The sequence below is a fragment of the Cimex lectularius genome, unplaced genomic scaffold (genome assembly GCF_000648675.2).
Source record: "Cimex lectularius strain Harlan isolate CLEC.00 unplaced genomic scaffold, Clec_2.1 scaffold202, whole genome shotgun sequence".
Lineage (NCBI taxonomy): Eukaryota > Metazoa > Arthropoda > Insecta > Hemiptera > Cimicidae > Cimex > Cimex lectularius.
In genome coordinates, this window is record NW_019392803.1 from 390001 (window position 1) to 408999 (window position 18999).

General features: G+C 35.2%; 1 protein-coding gene across 1 annotated transcript in view; it reads right to left on the reverse strand.

Annotated features, from left to right (window-relative positions):
- LOC106669366 (26S proteasome non-ATPase regulatory subunit 1) overlaps window positions 1-18999 on the reverse strand; it is a 438166-nt gene that overhangs the window by 374638 nt on the left and 44529 nt on the right. The gene's annotated exons all lie outside the window — the stretch shown is intronic.

Consider the following 18999-nt stretch of genomic DNA (forward strand, 5'->3'; position numbering starts at 1 on the left):
AAATAAAATCAATCAAGAAAATACAAACCCTAGTCTAGAAACGTTCCAATAATAGAGATGGATCAGCGTTCCATGAATACAGACGGATCAAAATCAATCACACAGCTCATCAAGCAGACACCTTGGACGTTGATAATGACTATAGTCGGCGATTGCTAATTCGAAATTCGATAATTCCAACTCGCCAGCTTGTCACTTCGGTAAATTTGGATACATAATTTTGAGAGAGAGAGAGAGAGAAAGAGAAAGAGAAATCGAAAGAAAGAGCGAAAGAGCGAAAGAAAGAAAGAAAGATGGAAGGGAAGAAAGAGAGGGAGAGAGAGGGGGGTTGAGAGGNGAGAGAGAGAGTGAGAGAGAAAGAGAGAGAGAGAGCACTGTGTAATTCGAAATAGAGCCACTTCCTATCTTTATAATTGAAATTTTTACGCGTAATTTTCCTCTTGTATTCTTTAATTCTTTGTAGCCTAAAGTTTCTTCTAATTTTCTCTAGTTTGTTACGTTGGGCCACTTTGAAAAATAATTTAGACAAAGAACGCCAAGCCACATTTTCAAACACCGCTTCATGATTTATTTATTCTTTTATTATTATTTATTTATTCTTAGATTTATTTATTCTTTTTTTTTTAATAATGCATTAAATTTTACGTTTGATCTATTTCCACTTTTGATGATATTTTTACGTCGTATTATATATGTACAATTTCGGTAAGTGAATTTTTGTAAATACATTTCAGCTCTTAATAATTCAATTTTTTTCTTTCCTCTTGATAATTCGAACATCTTGTTAATTACAATTAATTAAGGTTTTTAATTGAGATAAAGAAGAAGATAAGAGAATTGAATCTTGTTAATTAAAACTCCTGATGATTCTAATTATTTTTGTGGACCCTTGGATTTATCGAGAGTTGTCGTAATAGATCATGTTAAAACTGCACTACATCATGATATTTCAGCAGAAGCTCCAAACACCAAAAATTCAATATTCTTTTCGGATACCTAGCTAAGCTAAAACCTCGTTCGTTTTATAAATTTTAGGTTGCGACGGTTACAAAATATTAAAGAATTTTGTTTTGTTTAATTTTATTTTAAATTTAGACATTAAGATAAATACCCAAAATATCGGTTTAATCTATACTGCATTTTTGCCCATTCTACTATTCTGCATTTTGAAAATATAAGAAGAAAGGTAACATTTTCTTGTATATAGAGTGTCAACGAACTAGTGCCCTCAAAAAACTACACAACCTATAAAAAAATTTAAACAGTATTGTTTTTTAGAATAAGCTCTACTTTTAAACATTAAAGAAGTATGGTTTTCAAAAAAGTTAAGTATCCCATTTTATTTTCAAATGGTAACTTAAATTTTAGGGATTCGTCACATCAATTTGATTTTTACCGTTTAAATATAGGTTCAGATTTTGCACAAATAACGTATTAAACTAAAACTGCAAAAAAAACTTTACCATTGTTTTTAAGCCAATTAATTGTTTTGCTTTTTTATTTGGTTCAATGCAATTGTATAACTAAAAACATTTAAAGTCATTTGAAAACAGTGTTCATTTGTTTTTTCAATATCTGATTGAACGTATTATTTTTAAACCGGGGGGGACACACACCAATAATTTAAAATATACTGCTGTGATCTCAATTAAGAAGGAAGGTTCTAAATCCGTTGTCAAAAATGAGGATTAACATTTGTTTGTTTTTGAGGTTCCATTTTCTATTTTGTTTTATCCAACTAACAAGAATTTAATGGTTAATTTAATAAAAATATAATTAAAATGAATTACTAATATCCCTATTCGTTTTTGAGTAATGCATGTACAACACTTTCCAACACCGTTAAATAAAAGTTTTCCCTGTACAGAAGAAACATAATTCTAAAACATAAACAACAGTTCTTATGGAAGTCCCACTTTTTTCTTCATTGAAGTAAGAGTAATTACTGAAAATTTTCCTAAGTCGAGCTTATGATAAAACAAAACCGTTAATTTTTTATAGGTTTGTGAAAACAGTTAGGATATTAAGAAGTTGGATTTTTTATAAAATGAATGATGAATGCGCGAATGAACATGTAAGTTACCGTTTGAAAAACATTTTTGAATTATTTTAAGAAATTGAAATAAACTTTTATTATTCCGTTCAGAACACTTTCACAGAAAATAAACATGACACCAAACTGAAGATATCCTGAAGATGACCCGAATGAAGATCGAAACCTCCGGGGGGAAATGAAAAAGATGTTTTTTCTTAGCAACCCTATTCTTGACCGCTCCTCATGACTTCCAACAAATTATTTAATTATCCCATAGTTTAAAAATATAACTTATGGTTTAAAAAAGTATTGTTTAATTTTTTCTAGGTTGAGTAGTTTTTGAGAAAACCAGGGGCGTTTCTAGAAAGTTGACACCCTGTTATGACCATAACATCTCTATCCGATGATTTATTTCGAATATATGAACGAATCCGAATGAATTCACTACTGTCGTTGTTCATGAATTTTTTCAGCGTATAAGTTGTTTAACATTTCTACCACCATATTGGTACATGTGGGACATCATTTTATGTTGATATTCATGCGTAATTAGGCCCAATTAAATGGACAGGAACAAAAGGCCATGTTTTGATGTGCTGCGCCAGAAAAACCGTTTTATCAATTCTGAAGATTGTCATAATAACGTTTATTTGCGAAACCAGCATGATCCTGTGTGGATTATTTCATTTTTTTTTTTTTAACGAGGATTCGCAACTGCAAACCGTACCGGCGTTTTTGAAAAAAGCCCATTTGTAGGTATAAACTTGATGGGATTGATTATTGTTAGAGTAGTAACTAAACATTTACTACTTATTTTGTTAAAATTGTATACCATTCTGTTTTAAACATGGTAATTAAATAAATAAAACCGTACTCGCTTCCTGTCGAGCTTGATTAAACGTACAACTTTTTCATCGAATGTTTGGATTGTAGGTTTTTAGTTCCTGTCTGAGGCGAAAAAAGTTCGTTAGAATAATTACAAGCCGACAGGAGGCTTCTGTCTTCGGAAAATATGCTGAGTAGCACGTCCCGGTCTAGCAGCATCACTGGTAATAGAATTTGCAGCGATTTTCCGTTGAGATACTAGTTGAATTCCCATGCCAACTGAATTTTCGATCGAGCCGAAAACGTATTTGGCATTTCCTTTGTCAGGAGGGCGAAAAGGATTCTCACCAATTCCACCCTGCATCTTTGTATGTGGAGTCCACTCTCGAAAATGTATAATGGAGGATCATTTGTCTTTCCTCGTGAACTTTACTGTTATACAGAATCCACTTTTTATCCTTTCAGCCTTTCCGAATGTTCCGTGTCTGTAGGATAAAAATCCCTTTCAACAACAGCCTCCTCGCTATACGCCATGCACATTTGTCTGCTTGGCATGTAATTTACTCTTTTTTGAAAACGATAACCGGTCAAGACTTATAACTTAAAAAAATTTTGAACTCCTTATCGATTTTTCCTTTTATCTGTACAGAAGTCATAAGGAGAGGACAGATATTTCTTTTTGTAAATTATTTCTAAGTTATCGAAGTGTTTCTTTTCCAACATTTTTGTACGATTCAAAAATTCTCTAAAATGGACGGTGAGGAAATAATGAACTTTATATTTGAATTAAAAGCTGCAAGTGTTGTTTTTTACGCGCCGCGAGTTACCTCGGTAAATCAAAGTAAAAGTCCACACGAGGTGATGAGAAAAGCCAGAGCCCCCTTAAAAGGTCAGAAAAGGGTAAAGTTTTATTATTAGAATCGCATTCGTTTGCATCTTCGGCCAGCTGACATATATTAATCCAAAGAAAAGGAAATGTGAGACGAGGATAAACGGTTATTGGAACTGTCTGCCAACGGAAAAACCTGATATCCTCCTAGTGGCAGTGATCGAAAAAAATACCAGCCATTATGAGTGAATTGTTTAACGGCACTTTTTAATTATTTCAGCGGGTTCTAGTATGGTAAGTATAGTAATTTATTAACGAATTCCGTTGTTTAATTCGTGTTTTTTCTAAAGCGTGTTTGTGTTGTAGATTGGAATCAACTATTTGTTGAAATTCACCGTGGTAGTAGTAGTGATATGTGTAATACAAATATCAAGTGGTCATCCACCAATGGGAAAAATTATTCTTTTTGTCTTCTTTTCTTTCGCGCACCGTTGACACTGATAACCCACCGAAAAAAGCCGGAAGCGTACGTCATTGAACTATTCAGTACCAAGAATATCCTTTCACCTCCCAGAGTACTCAATATACCTATACCATTCACGCTGGTAAATTACTTTCACTCTCCACACCCTCTCACAACAGAGTACTCGTTATTCCCCGGGGTGGGGATAATCTCCTCATTCACGCTAATAATTTAAATTCGAACCAATAACTCTAATACCTCTGAGATACTCGAACTATTTAGCCCTGCTCTCTGCCGTAAACGCTTAAGTCAGCATGAACCGCATCCTGGATGCTACTAGTTTATTGCATTATAAATATACTCAACGCTTAACTTTTCGGTACATAATGAGCCACGGTGCGGTCTCTTTCCCGTCAGCAAGTGCCCATGTATAAGCCTACTAGTGCCTACACGCAATTTGATAAGTATGGCCCTTTCCCTTCTCGATACGACCTCCGTGGACAAGCAAAGATCGTCCTTACATCTACAACTACCGAATATGAAAAATTCGTTTTTCAGATTCGACTCCTACATTAACGATACACTTAGTGTCAAATGAATGAATCTCTTTTTAAAAGCCTCTTTAGAAACATTAGAAATGGCTTTGGTAAAGTATCGAATATTTTCCTATGTTATACTCTGCCAAAGTATCGAATATTTACATTCGCTCTTATGTCCCGAAAATGGAAAATGTTTGGTTTTTTTATGCAATTTACAAATTGTCGAATATATCAAGTCAATATATCAGTTATATGTTAGTTATATGTTATAGATAACTCAAGACTCCAAAATTCATGGATTACATAGTATCCAGTACGCCATATTCGTTAATTCGATTATGTAAATGTCTTCAAGGCTGTACAATTAATACATTGCATAATGTCAAACATGCCACATTCGCTCTTTTGAAATGGAGAACCTAGAAAAATCACAAAGTAGAAGTATGTTGCCAAGTGAGGAATATGAATTTTTTGTTCGCGAAAAAATAAACAGTTAAATCATATTAACATAAAAAGGATTACAAACTGATTAAGAAAACTTTGAAGGAAAACCGTTTAGGAGTAAGAATTAAAGGAGTTTTTTTTTGTCTCATAGAAGCTCATAACCGATTTTCACATTCGATAGTTGGACATGCGAGGGACCATAACGTATTCACAGTCATTAACGAATATGCTCCTTTTTGATCTAGTTTTTTAAAATGTGATCTATCTATAAACTAAGTTGCCAAAATTTATCATGAAAAAATGGCTTCTTGAGATCTGCAGGATGGTAAGCCTAAATCATTTTGACTTCCCAGTCCATTTCGGCCAGTCCGATCCGTTTCCGCTGTTCGCCATCTTCAGAGGTATGTTTGTGTCATATTAGCCTACTGAAGATGAAGAGAGGCCGAATTGTGTCTGACAGAACAAAATCCCGGGTATAGTCAAACCAAAATGATCGGAAACTCAACTGTGTAATTTATTTTCCTTTTTTTCTCTCTTACTCCCCCACCGGACCAAAGAGAGTACCGGTGGAACTTACGCAAGGGACATATGGTTTTGAGATTAAGCTTCCCTCTTATTTCCTAGCAGATTACTGAAATATGAGAACAAGTAGAGGACTTAACACAAACTTTGGATTTCATATATATATATATATATATTGTTTAGAAACCTGTTGCTTAGTTAGTAGCTTTTTAAAATAAAAATCAGAAATCAACTGATATTCAGCATTACCAATAGATAGCTTAAAACAAAACTTATGTACCCAATATTAACGTATGTATAAAATATATTTTAATAAAATGTAGATTTTTAAACCACCAGTATTTTTTATTAGGGTCCTATCTACCTCCAATATAAAAAAAAAAAAAATTGACACTACAGATACAACAGCTCTACCTAACAACAGGAAAAAATACAGTATGGCATAATAAAATAGTAAAATATTTGGTATACTGAAGTTAACCGGCACTAAGCGATTCTCCATTAATATCAGTTTGCTATACACCCCCTGGAAAATGTTTTAAACCCTACCATTTATTAATGCACTAAAAGCAAAACCACTTTTGCGCGAGGGATTTCCCGCATGGCGGCAGATAAATATCGATGAGGAGAGGAAACGAGGGTAAACCCTTTAGGAATGTGCTTGATTTATGTACACCGGTACAACCCTTGGTTTATAGTTTTGCTGCAAGGGGACTGGGACGCAGCTGGTAGTACAATATGCGGGCGGACGGAAGGCGAAACCAATCAAATGCCAGCACAAAAGCGGACCCTGCTATTTTCACCTAGCCATTCCACTCCTATTGCCTTTCTTATTCTGGAATTGTGGGAATTCCTGTAATCTAAGTGGAATTATAGAGCTACGTTTAAGCCTAACTTTTCTGTTCGTTCAACCGCCCTTAATGAATGGATACCCGGGATAAACCTTAGAACAATTTTCATAAAGACAAATCACTTCTTAATGTTGCAAAATAACAAAACAAATGTAATGTAATCCTACTATATTCAATAATGAAAAAAATAATTTACCTGGTTTAACAAAAAGGAAGAAATCACTCACCTGAAACAGAAAAACGAGTTTTTATTGATAGTAGGAACAAGTAAAGTAAAAGGATATAAGGAAAAAGAAATATTAAACAGTACAAGAAAAACCAGAAATAATTTCCTAAGTAATTGTTGTAGCGAATGACAAAAATATTCGTCCTATGTCACTCCGCTAGGACGAAGAATACCAAATAATTCGTAAATAACAAAATGGAAATAACGCAAATCAACTTGAAACGTAGAATTAATTGCAAAAAGCGACTTGGAAAGAACGGATTTTGAAACCAGTTCAAGCAACACTTAACCTTTTGTTTTGATTTGCGAGTTAATTTTAGCCAAGTACACAATTTGCGTCTATCTGGCTACAATTACAAATATTTATTTGTTAGAATTTATTTAGACGGTTTATATGGAAACAAATTGTCGATATTTCAAACAAAATGGCAAATACAAAGCGGAAACGATTTAAAATGTAATTTTCATAGTAATTGACCGGTTGTTTCGTCCTTTATATAATTCAGCACGGTCCCCACAATCATGATATGGGATATATGCTACAACTTTCAAATTATAAATATAATGCGGGAGGTTTGTGGGCCGTCAAACATCGGCCTTCTTCATGTTTTCCTTCTTTTTCTGGTTTTTCATGCGTACTTTTCAGCTTGCAGCTATTTGAACGTCTGTTACTGACTCTGCTTTATATGAAAACTAAGTCGATATTATAAAACATAAATATAGCTAGCCTCTCCTTTGTACCTCAGGTTGTCAAATACAGAATAGATATAAAACACATAAATGTACATCAATACGAACTTAGAAGGCTATTCACATTCACACCCCTGAAAACAGATGTTCCTAGGGGCGGGGTTGAAATCCTCCAATCTCGCTAATGACTTACTTTTACTCCCCAGATCTCACACACTCACCCAGAGTACCCGATATTCCTCGGGGAAGGGAAAACAGCCCATTCCTTTCACGCTAATAAATTATATCCACTCCAATAAACATTAACACAACGATACGAAGAAGTCTGGACGCATTCACTCTCCCAGAGTACTCGATATTCCCCTGAGAGTGGTCGAACCCACTCCATTCTAGCTAATAACTTACGGACTCAACCCAGAGTACTCGATATTTCTCGGGGAAGGGAAAACAGCCCCTTCATTTCACGCTAGTAAATTCATTCTTTCTAGTAAGAGCATAACAAACACTATGTGCATTAAAAATTCTTATGTCCATTCTTATTCCACGTCCTTAACATGGATGCCCGCAACCATGCCTCAAGACTAGGTCAAGACACAGGTTGACAAAATATCAAAATATGCCCATAAACGACAAACCTTCTACAACTGAAAATGGGCTCGACCGTTTGTATTTTATTGTTACATAGTCGGTTGCATTCCGGGTGTTTGTGAGTTATTCTTGAATGACCTACGCGCAGTCTTGTCACTTTGGCCTTTACCCTTCGCGACACTTATCCGTGGACCAGGGACTGACGTGTTTCTTAAACTGCTAGTTTCACAGGGATATTTCTATTATTATGAGCCCAGCGTTTTTCCATCCATTCTCTTTCTTCTTTCAAAATAGAATAAAAATAATTTAAAAGTAAAAAAAAAAAATAAACGAACTTCTATGTTAAATATAATAATTGTAATCAGCAGTCTTACAATGTTGTATGAAATCAAGTAATACTTAACATTTTTGTTTTGCAAACTAATTTAACCCAAGTAAACAACTTGCGTCTGTGTGGCTAACATATACTTGCTGAAACAATTTGCGCGAAACAATAACTAAAACTCAAATTATTAATTAACTGGCGGCGTTTTTCGACTCAACGCCAAACAAGGCCTTAAATTTTAAATCCGGCTTGGAAAATTCCGTCGAAAGTTCCAGGGACGTGCCGAAGTTAATTTCCAACACATACGGCTCGAATCTAATTGGAAGGTTTCGGAGATTGATTTCCTGATGGGATATCGATTGAGCCGTCACCTTTTAAGAGCTCTCATTTAATTCATTTTTCTTCTCATTCACCGAACATGTTGCATAGTTTAATTATTTCTGAAGAATTGAAACAACTTTGATTTTTATTGCGTATAGGCAGATAATGTTATTGAACTCGTGCGAAATAAAACCAAACCCTCGTCTAAAACTCACTTCAAACTCCATTAATCGATGGCAGATCGGCGAACAACTTATACCCTCGACCCACAAAACTTTGGACTACTTAAGCTAAAGGTTTTTAACCGATTAAATGCAAACCAGCAATAAAACGTCTTATTAAATTATGTAATATTGACTAATATGAAATTGAGATTTTTAAAATAAAGCAAGGCTATCTAACTGAATTAAAAATAAAATATTAATTCTTTAAGCGTTTTAAGCGGTAACGAGGTTTTACGATCGCATATGCCCCAGGTATCATGATCCTGCCTTACATAAAAATAATTTCAGGTCAGCGATGTCCCAGAGGGGCAGTTCGGTATATTGTCTATGCAAGCGATTATCAAGAAAGTAACACGATGAAAACAACACATTTTTCGAGCTATGTGACGGCAAGTGCTCCCTAGAGAGGACCTAGAACAGGAAATTTATCGTTTAAGAGTAAGAAGAGTGCACCTACAAATTGTATAATTTAAAATTTAACGTATCGCTGTAATATCTCGGATGTCCGGAGGAGAAATTGTCTCAGTGAATGGAACATGCTCATCACAAATGCTATTGAAATAAACTTTAGATGGCTTTGGTGGTACCCTACGTATGTCCCAACAGGTCGAAATAATGTTTTGTACAGAGTTAGTTGGTTCTTTACCGTCGGCCTTATAAGTAGTATCGTCTATTTAGTTCTTGTCGCTTGAGCCCTCAAACATTGCTGAATCGTGTAATAACGACGGAAACCAAATAGGTGTAAGGGTATGACATTTGGAAATCAAGGATAGGGATTTGTTTTAAAAGGAGTCTTTTAAGTACTTCGGACATAACTGGGAGAAGGCTGATGTTCTGTAGAGGATATGTGGCTGGGATGTTTGTTGGGTTTAGGTTTGATAGTGATTATGAAATATTTCTATAGTAGGGGAAAATAAGAGGTTCGTAGGATTCAAATGTACCTGACAGTACAAAAACTCTGGCCTTCTGTAGGAGGTTTCAGAATAATATGGGAGTTATAAGAAGTCCGAGGGATGTTTTACTGAGGGAATTGTGAATATAGAACTTTACTTCAGATGGCCGAAAGGGCTAACAGATAGCGGATGCCCTTACCTGGAAAAAGCAACTGCCATACCGCTAATAGGTCCTGAGCCCTTCTGTGCCATGCCATATGGATGCACACTATCAATGAGTTCTTAGACAAAAAGTCAAAATGAAAATGTGGAAACAATGAAATTCACTCATTGGACATAAACAATCCAAGAATCTTCTAGCAAATTTTGGAATGAAAGAAGCAACAAAGGAAGCAATGAAAAACATCGAATCCCAACAGGATTCTTCACATGACTGAATGGGCAACTGAAGAAGATTGGTATAACAACACGGCAGGTACAGATTTTGTAAAGAAACAGAAGAGACACACACCTATTAAAGCCTAGTACGCACTGGGATTCTTTGAATCGATTCATGTTACGGGGCAGAGTTGGGGCTGCGTAGATTCATTGGTGCGAAACAGACCCGACTCTGCTCCGCGACAAAGTACCGTGTCCAGACCAAGATTCAGTTCACATTCAACAGTGCCTGCGAAAATGACGGAGGAACTAGCTCTCTCGGGAATTTCCCTTGCTCTTTTTTGCATTGCACGTAGTGAATCCAATTGGAAGTGCATTAAAAAACGCCCAAAGAGATGGTGGTTTCTACTGGCGTAATTGGAGTAACTGTGGCGCCACACTTATTCGCAGGAGGTTTTGAGATGTACAATACAATCGCAGAAGAAATTCAATCACTGAAACTGGGTCTACTAATCAAATTACTTGATGACCTAGGATGTGGTGAGCTATAAGTTCAGAACGGGTGGGGGGTACAATAGCCCTTAAAGTGCGCAGTACTTTACACACCCCGAACAATACATCAACATCTACATGGCTTAAAGGGTTTAGTAGACGGATAAAGAGGAATGAGATATCAAGGTTTTGCCGTACTTGCTGTTCATGTTGTATACTGTTTATATTAAGATATTATGTGTTCAAAGTTGCGAAATGGTTGACTGTCACTCCCCTCTGACCTAAGCTATTGTAAAACTACAGTACTGAAACAAAGTCATTATAATTTTCTCTGTAGAGTGATATATAGAAAATCACTGCACAATAAAAACATGATATTCTGAATATATCAAGTGCCACGCTGTAAATAATTCACCAAGCAGTTTGATTTTTAGCTACATAAATTGCACCAGCTTTCAATCTACGAACAGGAACGACTGTTGAAAATTATATAAGACCTGTCATCAGGTCAAAAGAAAATGGAAAAATTCCCTAGTAGACACCAGGTGTCGTTGAGTGATATATAAATTGAGATTGAGTCGGCCTATCTCCTGCCTCCAATTTCAATGGTCATTCCCAAGAGTGGCGGCTATGCGTCTTCCTGAGCTGACAATTCAACGAGCAGGCCTCCCTCTATCTTGAAGGCTAAAATAAGTCCTCGGGAAATTCTTACATGTTTTCACGTTAACTAAATGAACTGAACTGAATTTCTTTACAAGGGTATTGTTTTATTTTTGAAATGAACAGCGAAAAGTAGTAAAAACAAAGAGTAAAAGTTGGACAGGGAAGTGGAAGTAGATAGAGATACATATAAAGAAAGGGAGATAAAAAAATGGCGTTGACACAGCGCTTATCACTGTAAGGTAAAGGTCCCGATTTCGAATCCGACATAGCACGCAAAAAAAGAGAAAAAGAGAGTGTGTGATTTTTTATATTACTTTATATCAACATTATTTTAAATTACTTACTTGTTACAAATAAAGATTTGGGCATAAGAAAATTCTAAACTAAACATAACTGCCGGCCTAATCAATAAAATTCTTACGTTCTTATAATGCATACCAGTGAAAACAACGATAATGAACCGAACGCGGTGTGTGTGTGCGCGCGCGCGCGCGCGTGTGTGTGTGTGTGTGTGTTTATATACAACCAACATGGATGAAAAAACTGTTGGCACGTTGTGATGTGTGTTATTGTTTACGTAAAAAGGGACAGAAACAATTATTCTTCAAATTTTGGATTGAAAACTTTGTAATCTTTGAATATTGGAATATTTGGTCGATAAATGTGGCACCCGTACATCCAAACAGGTTTTAAGTATGTGTATGTTGAATGTTTTGATTTTGATGGTAATTTTGATTGTCAGTTAAGTAGGTAATAAAGCATTTTAAATAGTTTGTTGACTGTCTGTTTTTCAATCGTTTGTGTGTGTGAGTGTGCGCGTGCGCGTGTGTGTGTGTGTGTGTGTGTGTGTGGATTCCAAGTTATTCTTCTATCAAATGTAAGTCCTAAATAGTTAACATCGTCAGATTGAGGAACAGGTTCATTGTACAAGTGCTAGGCGTGTAAGTAAGACTTTGAGGGGCTGTACTTTATTTTCCGCGCGCTTGTTTCAGAGAGGAGCTAATATGAGCTTTTTACATCAAACTTGATCAATGTTAATTATTATTTTCCTTTGGGAAACACTAAATTTGCAATGGGTGTATATAATTATTCCTTTAATCCAATCGTTAATCAAGGATGGTCGAATGTATAATATTGGTGTTATTTTTATTTAAAAGGTTTATTAATTTATCTGATCCTTCAAAATAATTACTTGTGCGATTATCGAACAATTACTTCGCTACTGTGTAAATTTAAAAAAGTGTGTTTATGTCTATACAAAAATATCGGAAGTATAGTATGTATAAACAAAAATAAAAACCCACCTTTGCAAAATTTATCAGATAGGAGTCTCACAAAGCAGTTTATGTATTATAAATGAGACAATCTAGTGCTCTGCCTTACGAAATTGTATTTAATGCACACATGTTAACCTGAGACCGCTTTTCTGTAAACTCATTTTGGAGCGCCTCCTCCTCGTATTAATAAGTAATTCCAAAAATCTACCCGACCCTTTATTAGCTCACTGTAATTACACTTCTGCAAGTAAAACACCAGAAGAAAGACACCCTAATTAGCAGAGGGACGAAATTATTGTTTGCATTCACCAACTCAAACTAGGAGATTAACTGGGTACACACTCAGTTAATGCTCGTTCTGTATTTCTATATCAGAGTCCGAAGAATAGAAGGTATTTTTAAATTTAAATATCAACTTGTGAAGTTCATACACAAAGGGCCGATAATAAAAGGCTTTAAAAAGAAAAAGAAACAAATCTAACAAATGTGATCATTTGGTAATAAAATTATACTAAACAAATATTTGGAGATCCAAATTCACAAGATATCGATCCAAAACCACATTTGATAGACCGTGAATATTTCTGATAATAGAAAAACAGACATTTCTAAAATTACTCCCTTCATGGCACCATTACATTACAGCCAGAGTTCCAAAACAATCAATTAGAAAGGTCTAGATAGCACATACGTCCGTTCAATAACCTTAGGATGGCTAAAACGGTGCGCTATCCATCCGGGTAATGGAAACTTGGAAAAGGCAATAATTACTTGGTGTCAATAGCCAGCAGACTACCTTTCTCCGACAACCCTCTCTATTTTCTCTGCTCATTATGGGCTGAGTTCAGGAACTAAATCCCGCCTCTAATATCCTTCCTGGAACGCCATTTAATTTTAAGATTTAGAAGCTTATATATAAACGAGTACTTTACAGTATTCAAGGCTATGATGAGAGTCATTTTGCAAAACGTTGACCCCTTAAGTACAAATCAAATTTCAAAAGAGTACTTAGCTCAAGTCACAAGATGATAAAACAAACCGGTCATAATTTGTTATCTGCATGAAGAGCTACAAATAACTAGTTACTTAAAGTTCTTCGATGTGACTTTTAAGATAAAATTGGCATTATAAATATTAATTTTAACTATTGTTAATTATTAAGTTTTCCCAACCAAATATGTGGTTTCACATTTTATTTTTCAATTTTCTTGACATGACCAGTGATGATCACGAGCCATCCAAATCGATATCAGTAATACATGGTTATCCTTTTGTTGAAAGCCTTTAAACCCCCTTAAAAAATATTTATAGAACAATGAAAAAATAGAAGGTCAGAGTACAGAGGTACAAAGGTATAATATTATTTGAATGTATTACGGATAGAAGTGGTCAGGAACAAAGCATACTGTTAAAAAAGTTATTTTTTGAATGTTTTAAGTATAAAGGAATTTCTAGTATGTTCAGCGCCGGAGAATTTTGGTAAAAGTATAAGTACCAGGTCCGATCAATCCGACAATGGGGTTATAGCATCAACCCAGTTATTATTAATACGAAATATATTCAGATAGCTTTATGCAGCCTCTCGTCCTATCACTCATCTTCTTTTAAAAGGATGAGAAAAAACTGGGGTAACATTTCAGGTTTAACGGGACTCAAACCAATGATCCAAGATCAACCCGGGTTAGGACGGCGAGGAAGCGGGACGAGCACCCAATTAAGGTTTATTAAAAATTAACTAAAGCCGAGTAATTAGTTTCACAGAGTATTCCAGGGAGAAATCTGCGGTGAGCTGTTTATCCAAGACAAACCCATGCCGCACTGACTTAATAGAATGGTAATATCTTCCAGCATAACGGCTAATTTGGCCCCGTTAGCACTGACGCGTGCACGCCCACGCTCATGAGATCACGGATTTCCACGAATCTTTTTTGACGTAATTTTCTAATTAGAGTCAAAGTGAACACGCTACTACGACAGGTACCATCCCTAACCATTTACATGCACCTTAAATTGAGTAAACCAAATATTCATTATATTCAATTTAACGGAGAACGAGTTGAACATTAAAACAGGGGTTGAAACAAATTATATTCTGTTGCCTACCTTTCTGTAATTTAATCAGGACTGCACAAACTATTGTACAAATGCTAATCGCTCATTGATGTTAAAAGATGAACCTAATAATTAAGTAACATTTTTATGTAAGGTTTTGGTTAAAATGAAAAAGTGTCACGGGTGGGATTCGAACGCACGACCATCGACTCAATACGCCGCTGCTCTAACCACTTGAGAGTCACATTACCTTACATAAAAATTATTAATTAATTGAAAGAAGTAATTTGGTCTATAGACCACTAAATATAATGAATCTAATTATTAAGATTAAAGGCAAAATAGTCAGTCATAAAAAGTGAAATAGCTGGATATAGAGGTGCTATCGTTCAGCTAAAGCACTGGCAGACTGAGTGAACAAGCACTAAACATTACCTACAACAGTGCCTTTACGCAAGTTTATATGAATGATTATAATTACATCAAAAGTACGATACTTAAATAAAAACTTAAGTACATATGTTTTAGCACTTTCAAAATAAGGCAAAAAGTCATAAAAACTAGAAACCAGGAAGCATAGTAATTTAAGTAAACAGTTTATATTACATGATTGGCAGTCATTTTTAATTAGCAGGCATAATTTTGACTTAACTATTGATTTTTTTCTGTCCGACCTTACTCTAACGCCATTATTATTAGTGAAGGGCTTAGCACTGTGTGTGTGATAAGGGTTGGCAGGCTAATGGCAGAGGATTTACATGGCGGTATCAGGCCTGCGTCCGTTAGTTATTTCTCGACGTAGCTCGCCGTTAAGCCAGATTGAGTTGGGGAAAAAATGAGACGGGGACCCTTGATTTTTGCGTTGGCAAAACTGCCGGACTAGCCGTGATGAATGCCAAGTGAGCAGTAACAGTATAAAAAGCAGCGGGTTAAAAGAAGGAAAGAAAACCGTAATTCTTCTCTTGTACATAAAATATATACCCAAACGACATTAAAAGGTGGACTCACAATCATAACAATTAGAAGCAAAAACGTATAAACCTTTACTCAAAAAAATTAATCAAAAAGAAATTAATACAAAATGTTTGTATTTGTATGTTGAAAGAGAAAAAAAGTGTTATTTTCGGTATTTACACATCCTCACGATCTCATCATCAAAGACATGGCACACTCAGGGAAAACCTGAAATTCTGTCACATTTAAGTCGGCATCTAAATTATTTTATTTAAATCAAATAGGTTAAACCCCAATAGAAAAAAACCCTGTAAATAATAAATGAAGATATTACAGTTGTTTACTAAAGATAGCATGTAGCCGAAACAATTCTAACTGAAACGAAAATAAACGAAAACAGACAGACCTAGTAAAGTAGTAAGAAAATCTAATCGAAATTTATTTATTTAAGTAAGTATTATTCGCAACAATGATTCTCTCAGGTGGGTACTTACTTAATTTAGTATAAATATTGTAATTTAATATTGGTGTTTTGATGCCAAAGAATATGAAAGAAAGTTATCTTATAAGGATTTTAAAGAGCATAAAAGACCGATACATAAACTGACTTCAAGACAGGATAATTCAAAGAAGCGTGATTAATAGCGAGATATTCTCTATTCATCTTTTGAAGGATATTACTATATTTTCGCAATATTTCACCCAACAACGATACAAAAAATACTAAATATTATGCATAATATTCAAAATGATACCAAATCATGTATATAATGATCCTGTGGCAATTTCTGCTAAAAGGGAGCGATTAATTGCTCTTAATCAACATTCAAGCCAAATAAGCATTATATCGTTAATGTTAGAATTAAACTCATACTGCATTCTGACGAAATAAATATTTTTGGCTTTCACAATATTAAGAACAGACCGCGAGGCCTTCTAAGATCAGAAAAGTTCAGAAAAAAGGTCAGTATTTGTATATAAAATTCAGTTTATAATCGAATCAACATACTCACAGAAATTCTCGGATATTTCTTTAAAGCTTAAACATTCACCTGATGAAAAAGACCCCCTAGTAAGAGAGAAACGGCTCGAGTCTTTTACAATACCGCGTGAAAGACAGCGCTGATGCAGCTCGTTATATACAATAACCAAGATGGGCGGTTTTTTTAACCTTAACAACTAGTTATTTCCCCGGAAAAGAGACCTGCATTAAAATAATTCCGCGTTGCTCATGCTTCTCGCTTAAAAAATATTTCGGTAGATTGTACCTGGTAACATTCTTCTTCATTTTAACTTATACATATCCCTCAACGTGGAGCTAGCATTTCTGTCCCCCCTAAAATTTGGTGACAACGGAGAGATAATATTCAGAAAAGGGAGTCTTGCTTCTTAGGAAGTTATCCAAACCCACTCAAAACAAAGTTAAAAAAGCCAGTTACAAATGGGCTCGAGCTATGACCAAAATGTGGCTATATAAACAGGGTATTGTACGGACAAGTGGCAGGTGGGCAATGTCAAAAATGAGGAGAGTAACGTTCGAATGCCTTCTTAACGTCAGGGGTTGAGTAAAGATGAAATACGGACCCTCCAAATACGTAATGTCGAGTCAGAACAAGGAGATTTTCCAGCTAAGATGCAGTTCTTTAATAACGTCATTGAAAATGTCTCTGTGGGAGGAGATGTCCACTATGTCATGTGAAATGTATGCCTTGGAGCGCAACCGCATGTTTCAAGGAATTTAGTTTCCTCGCCAATATATTACAAGCATTTCGTCACGTACCTGAACGCGGTGGAGAAGAAATAGAACCACCTAAAAGCCCATAAAAGAAGTCTAATACAATACTGAATGAGGGAACGTTGTCATGAAGGATTCATAAAATTTAAAAAAAGGTTTATTCCTCGTGCAAGTGCAGAACAAAAAATGTTAAAAATCTTGTGTAATTCATAAAATGTCCAGGTTTTGTTTTGTATTTACAATCTTCTTCAGATGCCTGGAAAATTAAAGCACAAGTTGTTCTCTTGAAACAGTCATGGGACAAACTATCCTCTGGAAACAATCGAGGTACAAACTGTGCCCTAATTAACGAGTAGTTTGGGACCCAACCAAATTATTTGCCAGCAAACTTTCGTTGTCAGCCTTCTCCTTGGGCCAACCACGTGCTTTGTTCCTATGGTTTAAATACCCAGACCTATTTTCAGTTCAACGAAAAACGATCATTGAAAAACCGATTCTTCGAGCTGTGTCAACAATAGGACAAAAAACTAAGGCTAAATATGAAAATATAGCCTTTAAAATGCATAATTTCAGTTGTAATCGATCAGCTAAGGTCAAACATAACATTTGTTTCTCATTAAAAATTAAAGTAATGAAAGAAAATGAGAGGTTCATTGTTAAGATTGAACATGATAGTTAAATAACAGGAAGGAAAATAATTATTGACTCTTTACTAACAATGCATTGAAAACGGAACCATGTAAATTTCAAACAAAAAGAACAACAACAGGCCAACATTTTTTAAGGAATTGAACGTTGGAACATCGTTTAATCAACTCTATCATCTTGATCCGAAATCTCGCTGCCCGTTGACCAAGACAACCAGGTATAAATATGAAATGGTAAAATAAATAGGTAAAATAATTTGTTTTAAAACAACACGGGTGATAAACAGAAACTACGCCTTAATTACAATAATTGCAATGAACAGATATCGAGGAGTGCTTTTTAACTCTTCTTTTAGTGGTTCTAAAGGACCTGGAAGAAAGGAAGCGAACGGTGCTGAGAGGCCGAAACGCAAAGACAGCAAAAAAATTGCCCCTTCCCAAACTCCACTATACTTTAGACCCTTGTGTATGCTCTTGAATCGAAATAAAGTAGCCTTTATTAGGAAGTCCAGGAAGGTGGAACATATTGATCCTGGCGGTCTCCTCTTTTAAACCATTTACCCAAATACTTTTCAAGTGGGAAAACGACGTCAACAGAGATCAAAAAAACACTGAAGCGGTTAATTTCATGCTAACTTCCGCTCCAAGTGGCTCACTGCGTTCCTTAACAAATGTTTCCCTGTCAAATTTATTTTTACATTTAAAACTATCTAATTATACCACTGGCCTAGTAAATGAAGGGGACTGGAATATACCTCAATGTTCAAAAGGAAATGGATTATAATATATTATGTAAACCATCGAATAATTAGGTAAAATTAGGGCTTCAAGACAACAGGGCTCATTTAATCTGTTTATAATTTCAGTCAAAACAAAAAATTTGAACAGATGGTTTAAAACTCAACTCAAGAAAACTTTGCGTCGCATTTAATATAATACTAGTTATTAAAGTGTGTTTCTTAGTGACCTGTTGTTCATAATATGTTGAAGGTGTGAGGAGCGGTCAAGAATGAGGTAGTTTAGAAA